The sequence below is a fragment of the Pseudophryne corroboree genome, chromosome 6 (genome assembly GCF_028390025.1).
Source record: "Pseudophryne corroboree isolate aPseCor3 chromosome 6, aPseCor3.hap2, whole genome shotgun sequence".
NCBI lineage: Eukaryota > Metazoa > Chordata > Amphibia > Anura > Myobatrachidae > Pseudophryne > Pseudophryne corroboree.
The window spans coordinates 95,363,180-95,381,581 of record NC_086449.1 but is presented as its reverse complement, the minus strand read 5'-3'; positions in this window follow the sequence as shown (position 1 = coordinate 95,381,581).

Genomic DNA, 18,402 nt, shown 5'->3' with positions numbered 1-18,402 from the left:
TTGCCTCCAGAAAGTACACAGGGACCTGTGATGGTGGATTCCAGTGGGGATGAATTAATACTCTGTGAGGATGAAGACGTACACACTTAAAGGGGTGAGGAATCGGAGGATGAGGACGACATCTTGCCTCTGTAGAGACAGTTTGTGCAAGGAGAGATGAATTGCTTCTTTTATGATGGATGGATTAATTGCTTCTTTTTTTGTGGGGGCCCAAACAAACCAATAATTTCAGCCACAGTCGTGTGGCAGACCCTGTCGCTGAAATGATTGGTTTGTTAAAGTGTGCATGTCCTGTTTATACAACATAAGGGTGGGTGGGAGGTCCCAAGGACAATTCCATCTTGCACCTATTTTTTTCTTTGGATTATGTGACTGTTTGGGGCCTAGTTTTTAAGACTGCCATCCTGCCTAACACTGCAGTGCCACTCCTAGATGGGCCAGGTGTTTGTGCTGTACATTTGTGTCACTTAGCTTAGTCACCCAGCGACCTCGTTGCACCTCTTTTTCTTCTTTGCATGATGTGCTGTTTGGGGCTTAGTTTTTAAAAGTGCCATCCTGTCTGACACTGCAGTGCCACTCCTAGATGGGCCAGGTGTTTGTGCTGCACACTTGTGTCACTTAGCAAAGTCATCCAGCTACCTTAGTGCAACCTTTTGGCCTAAAAACAATATTGTGAGGAGTGAGGTGTTCAGAATAGACTGGAAATGAGTGGAAATGAATGTTATTCAGGTTAATAATACAGCAGAATTTAAATTTCCCCCAAATTCTTTGATTTTAGCTGTTTTTTGTGGGGGTTTTTTTTTTCCAAAAATCATCCAGATCCAAAACCAAAACCCAAAAGGAATGTTTTGGCAAAACCAATCCAGATCCAAAACATGAGTGAGGATCCAGATCCATAACCAAAACACGAAAAGTGCCCGAATCTCGATATTTATATATATATATATATATATATATATATATACATACACACACACACATATACAGTATATATAGGGTGGCCCTGTGCTATGCAGCCCCCAGCATGCAATCGCAGCCATTTTCACTTTTGCTAAAATAGCAAATTGAAGCTGAATATGGTCATAAACCTCTAAAGCTTGTGCAAAGAGATAAAGTGCAGTGCAACATGGAGAAAATGTTGAAAGCCCTGACTGATATAGCTGTCAGCCAGCAGACTTTGGTTCAGGGTCAATAGACCAGGGACGTGCAGTCAGGGGAGGCAGTGCCTCCCCTGTCATTAATGAGTAAAATAATACAAAGAAGATACTAATGACACATAAGTATCTTCTTTATTATTTTACCTATGTGAAAATCAGTTTGGGAGGCACCGATCGTGGTGCCTCCCGTAGTGATTAGGAAAGGTATGGGGAGCGGGGGTGGGCGCGGGCGGGGCCTAGCAATGGGCAGGAAAAGCCCATTGAAATAACATGGGAAAGCGGCACCATTAGTGGTGCCGCTTTCCTACAGGGACGTGCTTTCATCCTATGAAAGCACGTCCCTGTGAGTGAAGGCACAGTGATTGGCCAGCGGATCCATCACTGGATCCGCTGTCAAGCACTGTGTGGGCGTCGGTACCTGCGGAGGTGCGGGTGGCGGAGATGCGGGATGCGGCAGGCCGGGCGGCGGAGGTGCTGGCGGCAGAGAGGCGAGCGGCGGTAGCGGCGGCGGGACGCGGCATTCAGACCCCTTGTGCAGAGTTTGGCAGCGGAAGCGGTACCCATTTCAAAAATGGCGCCTCAGCATCATTTTTGAAATTCAAGATGGCCGCCGCGAGCCAATCATGGCTCGCCGCGTCATCGCCCCGCCCCCTCCCGCTGACTTATATAAGTCAGCGCGAGGCAGCGGCTGTCAGTCCGACGGCGGAGGAGGAGCGGAGAAAAGCTCCTGAAGACGCCGTGGAAGTCCTGGATGGGCGGCGGCCATGCAAAAGAGCTTAAAAGGCCGCCGCCTCCCAGGTGAAGACGTCGTGGAAGTCCTGGATGTGCGGCGGCTATGCAAAAGAGCTTAGCAGCCGCCGCACACCAGGTGAAGACGCCGGAGGAAGACCCCAGAAGCCCTGGGGAGGTGTCGCCCCCCCAGGTGAAGACGCCGGAAGCCCTGGGAAGGCGGCGGCCATGCAAAAGAGCTTAAAGGCCGCCGCCCCCAGGTGAAGACCCAGTTTAATAAAGGATTTTTTAAAGAATGTGTCTTGTTTTTTTTTCAATATTTTCTTTACAGGTGGACTACAGGTGCCAGCGGGCCCTTTATGTCCGGGCATGCTGGCACTTGTGGTTCTCCAAGTGCCAGCATGCTGGGGCAGGCTTGCTGGGACCTGTAGGCCACCTGTAAAGAACAATATTACTATTCTTTGCAGGTGGACTACAGGTGCCAGCGGGCCCTTTATGTCCGGGCATGCTGGCACTTGTGGTTCTCCAAGTGCCAGCATGCTGGGGCAGGCTTGCTGGGATCTGTAGGCCACCTGTAAAGAACAGTATTAGCATACAATGAACCCCGCACCCACCGCCACCAGGGGTGCGGGGCATAGCACTGGGCTATCAGCCCAGTGCTGGTTGTTGCTCGGGAGGGGGGACCCCATTTAGATTTTTTGGGGGCCCCACTTTCCGAGGAATTCCAGCCCTGGGCTGACTGGTTTGGGGGGTGTTTAATGGCATGGCAGGGGGACCCCACACTGAGTGTATCCCCTGCTATGGCATTATCCCCCCTGGCCGGTTCTGCCTGGTGCTGGTTTTAGTGGTGTGGGGGGACTGCACTTTTTTTTTTCCGGGGGGGGGGGGGGGTGTTTAGCTGCAGTGCCTCCCCAGGCCCGGACCTCACCGCACGTCACTGCAATAGACTCAAGTTCATTTATTACCTGCTGATATGTCTAAGATAAGAAAGAGTGGACAGGAGCATGAGGTATTACAGAAACTCACTTCAGCTGATGATATTGAGGCATTTTAATACACTTTTGAATGCACTGCTACAAGGTTGAAATGGCCAGAGCAGGAGTGGGCTGCCACAGAAAGCTTATGTTGATTTGGATGTATCTGAGGTAGACTCTTACCCTGTCTTAAGAAGGCTATATTAAGCAGAGTAGGGGTGACAGGGCCAAGCAAAGACCAAGAGTTCCGTGAATGGTGTTTACACTCAAACGAGCCTCCAAAGGTTCAGCTGGCCAAATTAGCCAGGGTGAGTAAAGCATGGTTGTGGCCAGATAAAAACTCTGCTCAGCAAATAGTAGAGATGGTTGCTCTTGACCATGCTATGCGAGTCTTATACCGAGTGGTGCAGCAGTGGACCCTGCAGGCTGACCCCCAAATCTTACCCATGAAAAATTAACCAAAGATAAGCAAGTACCGAATACCAAAGCAAAGTCAGCCAGTACTGAATACCAGAACCCATGTTTCCATTGCTAAGGAAAATATCATGTCTCCTATGGTGTGATTTGACTGTGGTGAGCCTGGTCATGTGCACCAGGATAGTCCGAAGTAGGGTGAAAAGATGGATTGTAGAGCGGGGAAAGTAACTCGACCTGTGGTCAGTATTGCTGCTGAAACCATTTCACTGGCAGAAACCACCCTGTTCCGTATGATGGTTCAGCTCGACAGCTGGGAGGTCTGGCCGTTAGTGGACACTGGCAGAGCATTTACCAGTAGAAAAGAACAGATTTCCGCACAGGTACCGTACGACTATATCCCCGTCTAATGTATTAATCTCAATTTCTAGATGTATATAGAGGGGGGATGTGCTACCCACTACCTAAAACAAGTATTTTACCAAAAAGAGAAAAAAGAAAGGTAGTTCTGTGGTGCACTTAGTCGATGAATTTCACAGTTTTTATTTATTAAAACATAACTTTTATTAGTATCATAAAATATAATCTCCCCACTTATCTATAAAAAGCGAAATATTAAAATATAGAGTTAGAAAGAAATGAAATAATAAAATCTGGCTTTGGAGCACCCGATATTTCTCCTGTTCTTATTAAATATTTGATCCAAATATCATTAGTATTGTTGTGTCTGAACCATAATGATATGTTAATTTTAATTTTCTATATATATCCTAGAGTGATCTATTAGTAATGTCCTTCCTCCTCTTATAGACCAGTCCGATTGTGTGGTTGTGAGGTGATTACAGGTAGGATATATATAGATCACTAAGCATTAGATAGATAGTATGCAATCTTGTATCAAATACAGTTTGATTGTCCTTTCAATTCAGTGGTGTATTTCCTCATGCAATGTTATGAGGTTGATACAATGTATTATGTTCAATCCTTCACTGTTACAAATTGACTGAGCAGATCACTGTAGCAGTGTTATAACGGATGGGTTGCTCATTCACTCCTCTATGCCTCAATACAGAGCATAGTCCCAAATCAGTACATCTATAATAATAATAATGTACTGTAGTATGGGGATACAGGGTTGTCCCATTCACAGTTACTGCCTAAGTGTGATCTTTTTTGTATATATATTATCCCTTGCTATTTGATCATTTTAGCTCGTGCAGGGCTGCAGAGACTTAGTTTATAGGTATCCAGTCCTACGTTAGACAATCGCAGACATAATGGTAATAATGTTGTATGGCAGTTTGGCTATTGGATCTTTCCTCTATATGACCATGAGGTACATGATCCGAATCGCCACTGCTGTGTGAGTACATGCAGATAAATGAATGCTGCCAGTGTGTTGTCACATAGGGCTAAGATTGATCTCTGCTAATGAGCCTTTATGTCTGCTAACGGTGTACTGAATACACGTGCGTTATACTGAGTAGGAAGATATAACAAAATGAAAGTCTGCACGCGCTGCATGTATTTAGAGCTTTCTCATGATGCAAGGAACTTCTATTGATATTGGCATACATGAATTAAATCATTTCAATGGTGTTAATGACACATAACATAATTATACATTGTTTACAGGAGCAAAAAAACGGGGCTATCAGCGCCTCACTCCAAATGCGCATTTCGCCCGTAGCTTAATCATGGAGCCGACCCGACTGCCGGGTCTGCCAAGTTTATGTAAGGGGTATGTGTCCGTTAATTTTCAAACTAACCAGTCAGAGCGATTCCGCAAACGAGCGCTACTCATTCGTCTAGGTTAATGGTTCCCCGAGTAACCGAACAGGGCAAAGTAATCAATCTCCTGTTCTCACCGCTCCGTGTCTCATAGTACTGCTAGAATCAATACAAGCATACAAGTAGTTGAAAATTGATGATCATGCATTACTGCACGAGTGAGGAATTACTATCCTCACAAATGTGAAGAAATTTTTCCTACTATGTACTTGGCTGGCTATATTGTCACTGTTTATTTATTAGGATGCTTCAATTGATTTCAATATCCTTGAGCAGGGGAATAGCAGAGCAGGAGTGATTAAATGATGAATGGTACTAAAAAGTAATGAAGATAGTAAAATATGACTATAACCAATTTTTAACAGTATATATGTACCCGTATTAATATATATTTCGTGATTTTTAAGATTTTGTAATTTTTAATAATTTCATAATTTCTACACTGTATATAATCATTACTCTATTTGATTAGTGAATAAATTAAAAATGCAGTTTGTGTATTAATGTTGTTCCTATATTGGTTCTGCTCATTGGTCCATATCTTAGGCTATTACACATTTTAATTAATATTTTGATATATTATTTATAATTTTTATTCATATTTCTATTACGTGATATCTCACAATTGTGAGATATGTGACTGTGTGTCTAATTATATATAAAATAGGTTATCTTGTGTGCTTAGCACATACAAAATTATGTCTAGACTAACTGGTGATAAAATAGATGCTGGTGATGCTATAGTGGAACATGTGTTCCTATCGTGAGAGTGCTGACAAATGTGCAACAAAACAAAAAACTGATAAAGTGAAAAGGTGTAAAAAAAATAAATAAATGTGATGTAAGGGAGAGATATTAATAATCGACCTAAGACTCTCCAACAAAAAGAGATACAATGGAAAGAATTGTGTGTGAAAAGATATATGAAATATAAGAAAATTATATTTTTTGTATAGTATGTGGATATCTTCCAATCCACGTGATTTAGAAAGAATGGTATATATGGAATATTGTGGTATAATGTAATATCATGCGACCTCCTCGACCAATTAGTGATACTGGAGGTCGTATGGTCATATATTAGGAACAAACACACAATGTTCTTTAATATGTTGTTATGCACACCAGTGCCTGCAGGAATGTACTGGTGTTTGAACTGTTATGCAAAACAAATGGACTCACAGACAAACTGGGGAATATGACATAACGTACACAGAAGGTGATAGGGTAACAAAATACACACACAGTGAACAGAGAAGCCCAGAGGCTAAGGAACTGGGTATCTCCCTTGTATTAGAACTGCTCAGATGTAAAAAGCAAGATGTTGTGTTTTAATACGTAGAGAACCCGAAATGCTGTTGCTAAGGGCAACAGCAAAACCCTAAAGGGTTACCAACGGGTGTGGCAGTAAACTCCTTGGTCAGAGATGGAATGATAGACACAAGGAGAGCCTCCACAATCCTGATTCTCACTTGCAGTGCACAGGTTTAAGCTTACTGCCACTAAACTGACCCCTGACACCTAGCACAGTGAGACAGGATTAGACAGGCAAGTGTTAGAATACAGCCGCAAACTTGCTAAGTTCACAGAGTAATAACAGAACCCCAGCAAGCTAAACGACTGACTCCAGTCTTACTGCTAGGTCTGGATTGGCAGAGTGTAATACCAAATCCCCAGGCCTATTTGCAGTAAGCAACAAACAAATACAAAGCTACACAGTACTGGCTAACTTTCATGAACTGACTAACCAACAGAGATTCAGCAGCATCTGCTTACCCTGAAAAGAGGCCTTATAAAGCAGGTGCTGTCCACGCCCCACTCAGACCTCACAGACTGTGAGCACAAAAACCAGCACCGGATCCCCTGCCGTGCACAGAGCCTATAACCACTGCACAGCAAAAGACCCGAACCGGAGTATCAGCTGCGCTCAGGTTACTCCACTAGCACTTGTCTCCCGGTTGCCATGACGACGTGGCAGCACAGGGCAGGAGACCCTAACAGTACCCCCCCTCTGACGAGGGGTCAAAGAACCCCTACCACCGGGTTTATCGGGGAACTGCGAGAAGAAAGAGCGTATCAGTCTGGGGGCATGAAGATCACAACTGCGCACCCACGACCGCTCCTCCGGGCCATACCCCTTCCAGTGCACCAAAAATGACAGCCGACCCCGAACCACCTTGGAGTCAAGAATCCTTTCAACAACAAACTCCCTCTGGCCACGTATCAGAAGAGGGGAAGGTCTTCCACTGGAAGAAGGATTACTAATCGCCCGTTTTAAAAGGGAACAATGAAATGTTTTATTGATACCCAAAGAACGGGGCAGATCTAACTGAAATGCCACCGGATTGATAACCCTGGTGATCTTATAAGGGCCGATGAACCGGGGCCCTAACTTATGAGATGGCTGTCTCAACTTCAAATTCTTGGTAGACAACCAGACGAAGTCTCCTAATTTGAAGCTGCAGGGTCTTTTCCGCTTATCAAAAACCCTTTTGGTCACTAATGACACAGACACAAGGGCTTTCTTCACTTTCCGCCAAATACCTCTAAGGACCGAAACCACAGAGGAACCACCAGGCGTGGAGTCCAGGGGGTCAAAAGAATTGGCCTTAGGATGATGCCCATACACACAAAGGAAGGGAGAGATCTCTGTAGCAGAGTGAGCCGCGTTGTTATAGGCAAACTCCGCCATGGACAGATGAGCAACCCTGTCAGTCTGACACTTGGAGACATAACACCTGAGGAACTGCTCCAAGGACTGGTTCACCCTTTCAGTCTGCCCATTAGACTGCGGATGGTAGCCTGACGACAAGCTGACAGAAATCTGGAGATCGGAACAAAATGCCCTCCAGAATTTGGCCACAAACTGGGATCCGCGGTCAGAGACCACATCAAGTGGCAACCCGTGGAGACGCACAACATGCAGCATAAATAATTCAGACAGGCGTCTGGCTGATGGCAGCCCAACCAGTGGAACGAAGTGCGCCATCTTCGAAAACCTGTCAACGACAACCCAGATGGCTGTCATCCCCGAGGATTTGGGCAAGTCCACCACAAAATCCATTGAAATGTGGGTCCATGGCTTAGATGGGATAGAGAGTGGATGTAATGGGCCAACAGGAACCCCTCTAGGAGTCTTATTTCGGGCACAGATGTCACATGCCCGAACCCACTGATCCACATCCTTAGCCACCGAGGGCCACCACACCGCCCTAGATAGCAACTCCCGAGTTCTGGCAATACCCGGGTGACCTGCCGACTTCTTGGCATGGAATTCCAGGAACACTCGCTGTCTTAACCTAGGAGGCACAAACAAAAGACCTACCGGAAGGTCTGGAGGAGCCTGCTCCTGTGCTCTAAGGACTAATGATAAGAGGTCCTGGGTAATGCCCACTTTAATACATGATGGGGAAACAATGGGCAACGGCTCCTCGGTGGTCTCCTGGATTGGAGCAAAACTCCGCGAGAGCGCATCAGCCTTGATGTTTTTTGACCCAGGGCGATATGTTATCAAAAAATTAAAGCGAGCAAAAAACAAAGCCCATCGTGCCTGCCTGGCATTGAGACGCTTCGCTGACTCTAAATATGCCAGATTCTTATGGTCAGTGAGAATTGAGACCACAAACTTAGCCCCCTCAAGCCAGTGTCTCCACTCCTCGAGTGCATCCTTAATAGCCAACAATTCCCGGTTACCCACGTCATAATTCATCTCGGCAGGCGAAAATTTACGGGAAAAGTAAGCACAGGGATGAAGGCGATTATCAGACACTCCCATCTGAGAAAGCACTGCCCCAATACCCATCTCAGAGGCATCCACCTCCACCACAAAAGGACGCTCTGGATCTGGGTGTCGCAGCACCTTGGCCGAAACAAATGCCCTTTTGAGACGGGCAAAAGCCGCTTTAGCCTCACAAGACCAGTGAGCAACATCCGCCCCTTTCTTAGTGAGTGCCACCAAGGGCGCCACTATAGACGAAAATCCAGCGATAAATCGTCTATAAAAATTCGCAAAGCCCAGGAAACGCTGAAGCGCCTTCAAACTAGTGGGCTGCACCCAATCCAGGACTGCCTGTACCTTGGAACCCTCCATTTGGAAACCTTCTGGGGAGATAATATATCCTAGAAATGCGATTTGCTGAACTTCAAATTCGCACTTCTCCAGCTTCGCCCCAAGCCGGTGGTCTCTGAGTTTCTGGAGGACTAAGCGTACATGCTTCCGATGTTCCTCCAGGGAATGGGAGAAGATTAGGATGTCATCTAAGTATACAACTAAGAATCTATCCAAATATTCCCTGAGCACATCATTCATGAAATCCTGGAAGACTGCCGGGGCATTACAGAGCCCAAAAGGCATCACCAAATATTCATAATGCCCTGAGTGGGTATTAAAGGCAGTCTTCCATTCATCCCCCTCTCTTATTCGGATTAGATTGTACGCACCGCGTAGGTCAATCTTAGAAAAAATGGTGGCAGTACGAAGCTGGTCAAACAAGACCGAAATGAGAGGCAGTGGGTATGAGTTTTTAATCGTGATACGGTTCAATTCCCTGAAGTCGATGCAGGGTCGCAACGAACCGTCCTTTTTACCCACGAAGAAGAACCCCGACCCAACTGGAGACTGTGAAGGTCTGATAAATCCCTTAGCCAAGTTCTCCTGAATGTACTCTGCCATAGCCTGAGTCTCAGGACGTGACAGGGAGTACAACCTGCTCTTGGGAAGCTTAGCATTTGGCAACAAATCAATGGCACAGTCATAGGGGCGATGGGGAGGTAGTACCTCTGCAACTTTTTTGGCGAACACGTCCGCAAAATCTGCATAACACCCTGGCAATCCTGGCAAACTTAGCTGCGAGAGCCTGACTGGAAGGCTCAAGCAACTCCTGAAACAATCAGTACCCCAACTAAGAATCTCCCCAGAGACCCAGTCAAATTGAGGATTGTGGGCCCTTAACCAGGGTAACCCCAACACCAATGGGGCAAAAGTACAGACAGTCACATAAAAGGACAACTCCTCAGAGTGTGTGGCTCCAATAAACAAAGAAATCTGGCTAGTGCAAGAGGTAATTTTACCTTGGGATAATGGTTCCCCGTTTAACCCACAAATCTCAATTTCCGATGCCAAGGGTACTAAGGGAACAGAGTGTTTTAGGGCGAATTGGCGGTCCATAAAAACCCCGTCGGCCCCACTGTCCACAAAGGCCTCAGTCTTGACAGTTTGACCGAGGATCTTCAAGGTCACCGGAATGATAAAAGTCTTCTTGGGAAATTCTGACTTCTGGCCTGACAGGATATTTCCCATCACCCTCAGGCCCTGAAGTTTTCCGGCTTTTCTGGGCATGATACTACCACATGACCTTTATTCCCACAGTACAAACACAACCCCTGCTGTCTCCTCCGCGTCTTCTCACGCGAGGAGAGGCGGGTAGCCCCAATCTGCATAGGCTCCTCAGAAAATTCCTCAGAGTCTGAGGTTCCCTTGGGAAGGAAGGAAATCTCAGTCTCCCTTTCAAGCCTACGCTCTCTCAGCCGTCTATCCACCCGGATGGATAACTGCATGAGCTGATCCAAGCTATCAGGCAAGGGATATTGTACCAGTTGGTCCTTTATCTGGTTAGAAAGACCTCTTCGGTACTGGTGTCTCAGGGCTGGGTCATTCCACTGGGTATCATGGGCCAACCTCCGAAACTCCGTACAGTAAACCTCAACTGGCCTTCGCCCTTGCTTAAGGATCGAAATCTGAGCCTCGGCTGAGGCCGTCTTGTCAGGGTCATCATACAACATGCCCAGTGCCGTAAAAAAAGCATCAACACTTTTAAGCGACGGACAGTCAGGCTGCAACCCATATGCCCAGACCTGTGGGTCTCCTTGTAGCAAGGAAATCACTATGCCCACCCGCTGAATCTCCGACCCAGAAGACTGAGGCCTAAGCCGGAAGTATAGCTTGCAGCTCTCCTTGAAACAAAAGAACTGCGAGCGATCTCCAGAAAAACGATCCGGGAGATTTACTTTCGGCTCCTTAACCCCTGCAGGTGCTGCTGCTGCGGGAGCTCCGCCAGCAGCCTGGGAGGTGTGCATTTTAATGGACAAATCATTAAATTGCCGAGTCAGGACCTGCACCTGATCGACCACCTGTTGCAACGTATTTTGAGGGGTATGCTCCATATTCCCACAAAATTTCAACAGGAGTATTAGGCTGCTGAATATGTTATGCACACCAGTGCCTGCAGGAATGTACTGGTGTTTGAACTGTTATGCAAAACAAATGGACTCACAGACAAACTGGGGAATATGACATAACGTACACAGAAGGTGATAGGGTAACAAAATACACACACAGTGAACAGAGAAGCCCAGAGGCTAAGGAACTGGGTATCTCCCTTGTATTAGAACTGCTCAGATGTAAAAAGCAAGATGTTGTGTTTTAATACGTAGAGAACCCGAAATGCTGTTGCTAAGGGCAACAGCAAAACCCTAAAGGGTTACCAACGGGTGTGGCAGTAAACTCCTTGGTCAGAGATGGAATGATAGACACAAGGAGAGCCTCCACAATCCTGATTCTCACTTGCAGTGCACAGGTTTTAGCTTACTGCCACTAAACTGACCCCTGACACCTAGCACAGTGAGACAGGATTAGACAGGCAAGTGTTAGAATACAGCCGCAAACTTGCTAAGTTCACAGAGTAATAACAGAACCCCAGCAAGCTAAACGACTGACTCCAGTCTTACTGCTAGGTCTGGATTGGCAGAGTGTAATACCAAATCCCCAGGCCTATTTGCAGTAAGCAACAAACAAATACAAAGCTACACAGTACTGGCTAACTTTCATGAACTGACTAACCAACAGAGATTCAGCAGCATCTGCTTACCCTGAAAAGAGGCCTTATAAAGCAGGTGCTGTCCACGCCCCACTCAGACCTCACAAACTGTGAGCACAAAAACCAGCACCGGATCCCCTGCCGTGCACAGAGCCTATAACCACTGCACAGCAAAAGACCCGAACCGGAGTATCAGCTGCGCTCAGGTTACTCCACTAGCACTTGTCTCCCGGTTGCCATGACGACGTGGCAGCACAGGGCAGGAGACCCTAACATATGTACATTAAATCTCTAAGAAAAACACATTCTAAAACAGACAATAACTCTTATCAGTTGTGTAAGAGAGTTAAAGAGAATGACTTTATTATTGCTCCATGTTGTACCTACTACGGTTTTTACATGCATAACTGTAATGATGATGAGATCTGCTCATATTCCCCAATTATATCAATTTCTCACAGAAAGGGAGCAAAGCTGATATTATCATTTAATCCGTGTGGTTGGGTACTCCCCATCAAAAAGATGAGGCGTGCCTCTCTCCTCAGAAGTTGATTCGTCATATTTCCGCCTCTGTTATCTGATTTGACTTTTTCCATCACAAAAGCTTTCAGAAGTCGTGTATTGCTTTGATGATAGTTCATAAAGTGTCTAGCCACTGTGGAGAGAACTTTACATTTACGTTGATCTTCTTCAGCTTTCCGGATGTTGCCTGCGTGTTCAAGTAGTCGCTGCTTAAACGGTCTGCCTGTCATGCCCACGTAATGAAGACCACATGGGCATGTCAAGCAGTAAACGACATTCTGTGTATTACAATTAAGAAAATCTTGGATCTGCCAGGTATGTCCGTATTTATCTGTGAATTGCTGCGTCTTCACAGTATATTGGCATGCTTTGCAGTGACCGCAGCTATAAAATCCTTTAAGCGGTGCTCTTATAGATGATTCTGATTGAAAATGGCTATGTACGAGGGAGTCTCTAAGATTTCTCGCTCTCCTCCAACACATTTGGACCTTATCTCCCAGAATTCTGGAGAGGTCAGGATCTGCTTTCAGTACATGCCAGTGTTTCTGGATAGTTTGTCTAATTAATTAGTTCTCTTGGCAAAAGGTGCCGATGAATCTGATAGGTTGCTGGTCTATATTTTGTTTCCTATGTTCTTTCTGGGGATAAATGAGAGTATTTCTGGATTTCCTCCTAGCTTGATTGTATGCTTTACGTGTGGATCTCCTGCTATACCCTCTCGCAGTTAGTCTGCCTTCCAATTCCTTGGCTCTTGTCTCAAAGGTTTGTTGGTTGGAACAATTTCTACGTGTCCTGAGGTATTCCCCCTTAGGTACCCCTCTAATAACTGCCTTTGGATGAAAACTAGTGGCATGGAGGATGCTATTAGTTGCTGTTTCTTTCCTGAACATGTCTGCTGTCAGACATCCATCTTCTTCTACTGTGATTGTCAGGTCCAAGAAATTCACAGCTTTCTGACTCATCTCTGTTGTCAATGTCAGATTGAAGGGGTTGGTATTCAAGATTGCAATAAATTCTTGAAATAGTTCTTTTTCTCCTTCCCAGATGACAAACAGGTCATCTATGTAGCGTAGCCACAAGAGGACATGTTGTGTAAAGATCTCATGGGTTTCCGTGAAAACATGTTCTCTCTCCCACCAACCCATATACAAATTCGCATAGGTTGGGGCGCACGCTGTGCCCATGGCTGATCCTCTCTGCTGGAGGTAAAAACTACCATTAAAGATGAAATAGTTTTTAGTGAGTACAAACTCCAGAAGTTGGAGTAGGAAGCCGTTGAGTTCATTACGGGGTTCCATGTTAAGAAAGAATTCCGTTGCATGTAGGCCTCTGGTATGTTGTATACTTGTGTATAGCGATTCCACATCACATGTGGCTATCCAAGTTCCTGGGCCTATATGCAAATTTTCTATCCTAGCAAGCACATCCATCGTATCTCTCACATGGGATGGGAGGGTGACTACTATTCCTCTCAGATGTTTATCCACAAAATAACTGGCTTTTTCGGTTAAGGTGTTAATACCCGACACAATGGGTCTGCCTGGGGGCTTGTTACGATCCTTATGAACTTTGGGTAGCATATAGAAAGTGGCTACCCTCTGTTCTTTAGTCTCCAGATATTCAAATTGATTCTTATCTAGGATCCCCTCATCCCGTGCTTCCTGGATATACATTTGTTTAGGCCACAGAACTATATTGCCGCCTTTATCAGACGGTTTGACCAAAACATCTTGCCATTTCTGTATATCCCGAATTGCCTGATCCTCTTCTTTACTCAGATTACATTCACAAACTGATCTTCTTTGTTTAATCTGATCTAAATCACTGGATACTAACTCTGTAAATATCCTGATATGTGTGTTAGTATTAATATCCGGAAAGAATGTGGACTTTTTCTTTAAAATTGGTACTGTGGGAATGGCCGATGCGGATTCAGGAGTCAGATTATCACCTTGTAACTCAGTCAGGATTTCCAGGGCCCTCTTTTCTTCTGATGTTTCGAATTCTGTCTCAGTTGGGAGGAAGAATTGCTCAATATTAGTCTGTTCCCCTATTACTACCTGATTTCTCTCGCCAAAATTACCATCTTTATGGGAGAAAAATTTCTTAAGAAGTAACTTCCTAGCGAATAGATTTAGGTCTTTCTCCCATTCAAATCTGTTAATTTTTTGTGTGGGAGAAAAGGAGAGTCCTCTTCTAAGAACATCAATTTGTGGGTCGGTCAAGATCTTATCCGTCAGATTAATAATTTGTAGAGCTGTTGCATCTCCTTTCAATATCTCTTCCTGTAATTCTTGGGTTTCTCCCATCTCCCTCCTGTATTTCTGGTTCTTAGGTCTCTTCCTCCCTCTCCTAATCCTCTTGCATTGGGGTAATGGTCTGATGGACCTAGTCCTAAAAAAGATCTCTGATTGGTAGCAGGATATCTTGATGTTGAAGGTATATTTGGATTGTCAGAATCGGATGAATCAACTTCCGAAGTTGTATAATTCTGTTCATCCCTTTTCTCTCTCGTCTGCAGTTTTCTCCATCTGTATACCTTATTTTCTGAATAATCATTCCTGTCACGTTGAAATTTACGCTTCTTCCTTTCTATTATTTGTTTTTCCATGTCTTCTACCTCAGACATGTATTTTGTGTATAATTTCTGAAAGCTTTCTAGTTTTTCAAATGGTCTCAGTTTCTCCCCAATGCAATTGATTTCTTTTGTACATTGTTCCAAGATCAATTCATCATGTTTGATCAAGATGGCAATTAGTTCAAAAGAACACTTGGTGAGGGTAGCTTCCCATTCTTTTTTAAGGGTTTCATTGACTAATTCAAAGGCAGGGAAAATCCTGGGTCTCAAACCCCTTGGTACCATGTTACTCTTTACGTAACTATCGAATGTCATTCTGTTCCACCGTGTCTTAGAATGTTTACACAGGATTTTTTTAAATTCATATAATCCTGTAGACCAGTCATTCTTATCTCCCAGGTTGGAAATGCTTTCATTAGCAAATAGACTATTAGCTTCATTTTGCCATTTCTCTTGTCTGGTAGTCAGATCCTGACTGATACTAAAAGAGGCCATAATTGGGACAGATTGCATACTATCTATCTAATGCTTAGTGATCTATATATATCCTTCCTGTAATCACCTCACAACCACACAATCGGACTGGTCTATAAGAGGAGGAAGGACATTACTAATAGATCACTCTAGGATATATATAGAGAATTAGAATTAACATATCATTATGGTTCAGACACAACAATACTAATGATATTTGGATCAAATATTTAATAAGAATAGTAGAAATATCGGGTGCTCCAACGCCAGATTTTATTATTTCATTTCTTTCTATCTCTATATTTTAATATTTCGCTTTTTATAGATAAGTGGGGAGATTATATTTTATGATACTAATAAAAGTTATGTTTTAATAAATAAAAACTGTGAAACTCATCGACTAAGTGCACCACAGAACTACCTTTCTTTTTTCTCTTTTTGGTAGAGCACTTACCAGTCTCTGCTAACCTGGTTCCTACAGAGCTGACCAGGTTTTACCGCCTGTTGAAAGTATTATGTATACATGGGGATGTTGAGGAGTGCCCACGTGTGCATTTACCACTAATAATAAAAGGCCGTCCATTGAAAGTGATAGCTGCAGTGACTTCTAGACCACTTTATCCTCTGATCCTGGGACTGTGACTTCCCGTTGTTGCAGGAGGTGGGTATGTGGCATGACAACAGCAAACAGTCAGCAGCTGAAGCGTCCCAGGAGCTAAGGACCATGGGTGACCAGAGCTTAGCGACCATGAAAGCTTCCTTAGTCGGTGAACTGCAGGAGGAAACAGAGCCTCAGGCCCAGTGGCCCCCTTTTGGTGAGCAAGTGTGTTTAAAGGACTTTGGCTGAGACCAACAGGATGATAGAAATCTGGTTAATGCTTTTTAAAATGTGGTAGAAGTTAATGGAAAAGTGGTTGCTGCTTTGCCACCAGAAGGTATATCATACTTTATTTTGAAAAATGATTTGTTGTACCGTGTAACCTCTTTGCAAGGAAAACCAGTTATTAGTTCTCTGGAAACAGGATGGCACACACGCATTTGTGGGGTGAACATTTAGGGGAGGAGAAAACTCTCCAGTGCACACACGTAAGATTCTTTTGGTCGGACATTCATACCACATTACAAAGATATTGTCAGGATTGCCCAGTGTGTCAGAAGACAGCGCCACAGGCTAGGGGTTCAGGGCACTCCTTGCTCCCCTCCCTGTCATTTCTGTGCCTTTTGAGAGAATTGATATGGACCTGATAGGGCCAGTGGATAAATCTGCTCGAGGGCATAAATTAGAGATGAGGGGGTTCGGTTCATCGAGTTCCGAACCCCCCCGAACTTCACCTACTTTACACGGGTCCGAGGCAGCCTCGGATCTTCCCGCCTTGCTCGGTTAACCCGAACGAGGCCGAACGTCATCATCCCACTGTCGGATTCTCGCAAAATTCGTATTCCATATAAAGAGCCGCGCGTCGCTGCCATTTTAACTCGTGCATTGGAGATTGAATGGAGAGGATGTGGCTACGTTCTCTCCTTGAAAAGCTCCATATCTGTGCTCAGTGTGCTGCAAATATCTGTGCTCAGTGTGCTGCATTGTGGGGACCACCAGTATATAATTATAGAAGTACAGTACAGTAGGCCATTGCTGTATCTTGCAGCTCCTTGTCAGACTCAGTTCTAGACAGTATCCTGATCATCAGTGCTCAATATCTGCTGCATTGTTGTGTGACCAGTATATACTATATATATATTTGAAAGATACTACTGACTTTTTGTTGAAATTAAAACAGTTTGGGATACCACCTGTTAACTGTCTTTTGGTTTCCTTGGACGTAACCAGTCTATATACGAATATTACACACAATGCAGGCATTGAGGCAGTGCGCCGTGTATTGATGCTTAATCCCCATTACAAAGGTCCACCTGTTGATTATTTGATTTTGCTTATGGAGATTATTTTGCATAAAAATTATTTTTTGTTTAATAATGCATTTTTTTTACAGCTTCAAGGAACCGCCATGGGTTCAAACATGGCACCGTCTTATGCCAATATTTTTATGTATGATTTTGAGACCACATATATCACATCAGATCCACTTTTCTCCAAATTTATCAGTTGTTATTTTCGGTATATTGATGATTTATTCTTTGTTTGGTCAGGGACAATTGTAGATTTAGAATTGTTTGTGGAGCAATTAAACCATAAGGTTGAGAACATCACTTTCACGTGCAGGAGTAGTGCCGACAGTATTGAGTTCCTGGATGTTTTGGTATCTATTAAAAATAACTCCTTTCATACGGAATTATTTAAAAAACCCACGGACAAAAATACACTACTTTTGGCAGACAGCTTTCATCCACGGCCCTTGAAGAAAGGACTCCCTTACTCACAACTCGTTAGAGTTGTTAGAACAACATCAGATCCTTCTAAGCTCCCTATAGCCCTACACAAAATGGGTGATAACTTCATCCAGCGGGGGTACAGTAAAGATGAAGTCGATGAAGCAATAGATCGATGTTTGCTGCTGAAACAGGATGATCTTCTATCTACACAACGTGTCGATGCTACTTCTGACAGATTGGTTTTTCCCACGACTTACTGCACTTCCTCTGGTTTAATTAGGAAGACCATTACTAAGCATTGGCACATACTACAAGCTGACCCGATCCTTGGACCTAGTTGCACGAATCCACCTCTCTTCAGCTATAAGAGAAGTCGCAACTTAAGAGAACGCATCACATTCTCTGACATTAGTCCAGGTATACACACTAATCTGCATTGGCTTTCACTGCAAAAAGGAGCCTATAAGTGTGCGGGCTGTGCAAATTGCAGATTTCTTTTGTTGGGAAAAACCTTTACACATCCAATTACCAAAAGTAGCTATACTATAAGACATCGACTGACGTGCGATTCTCGCTATGTGGTATACATCATTCTCTGTCCATGTAATAAACTCTAC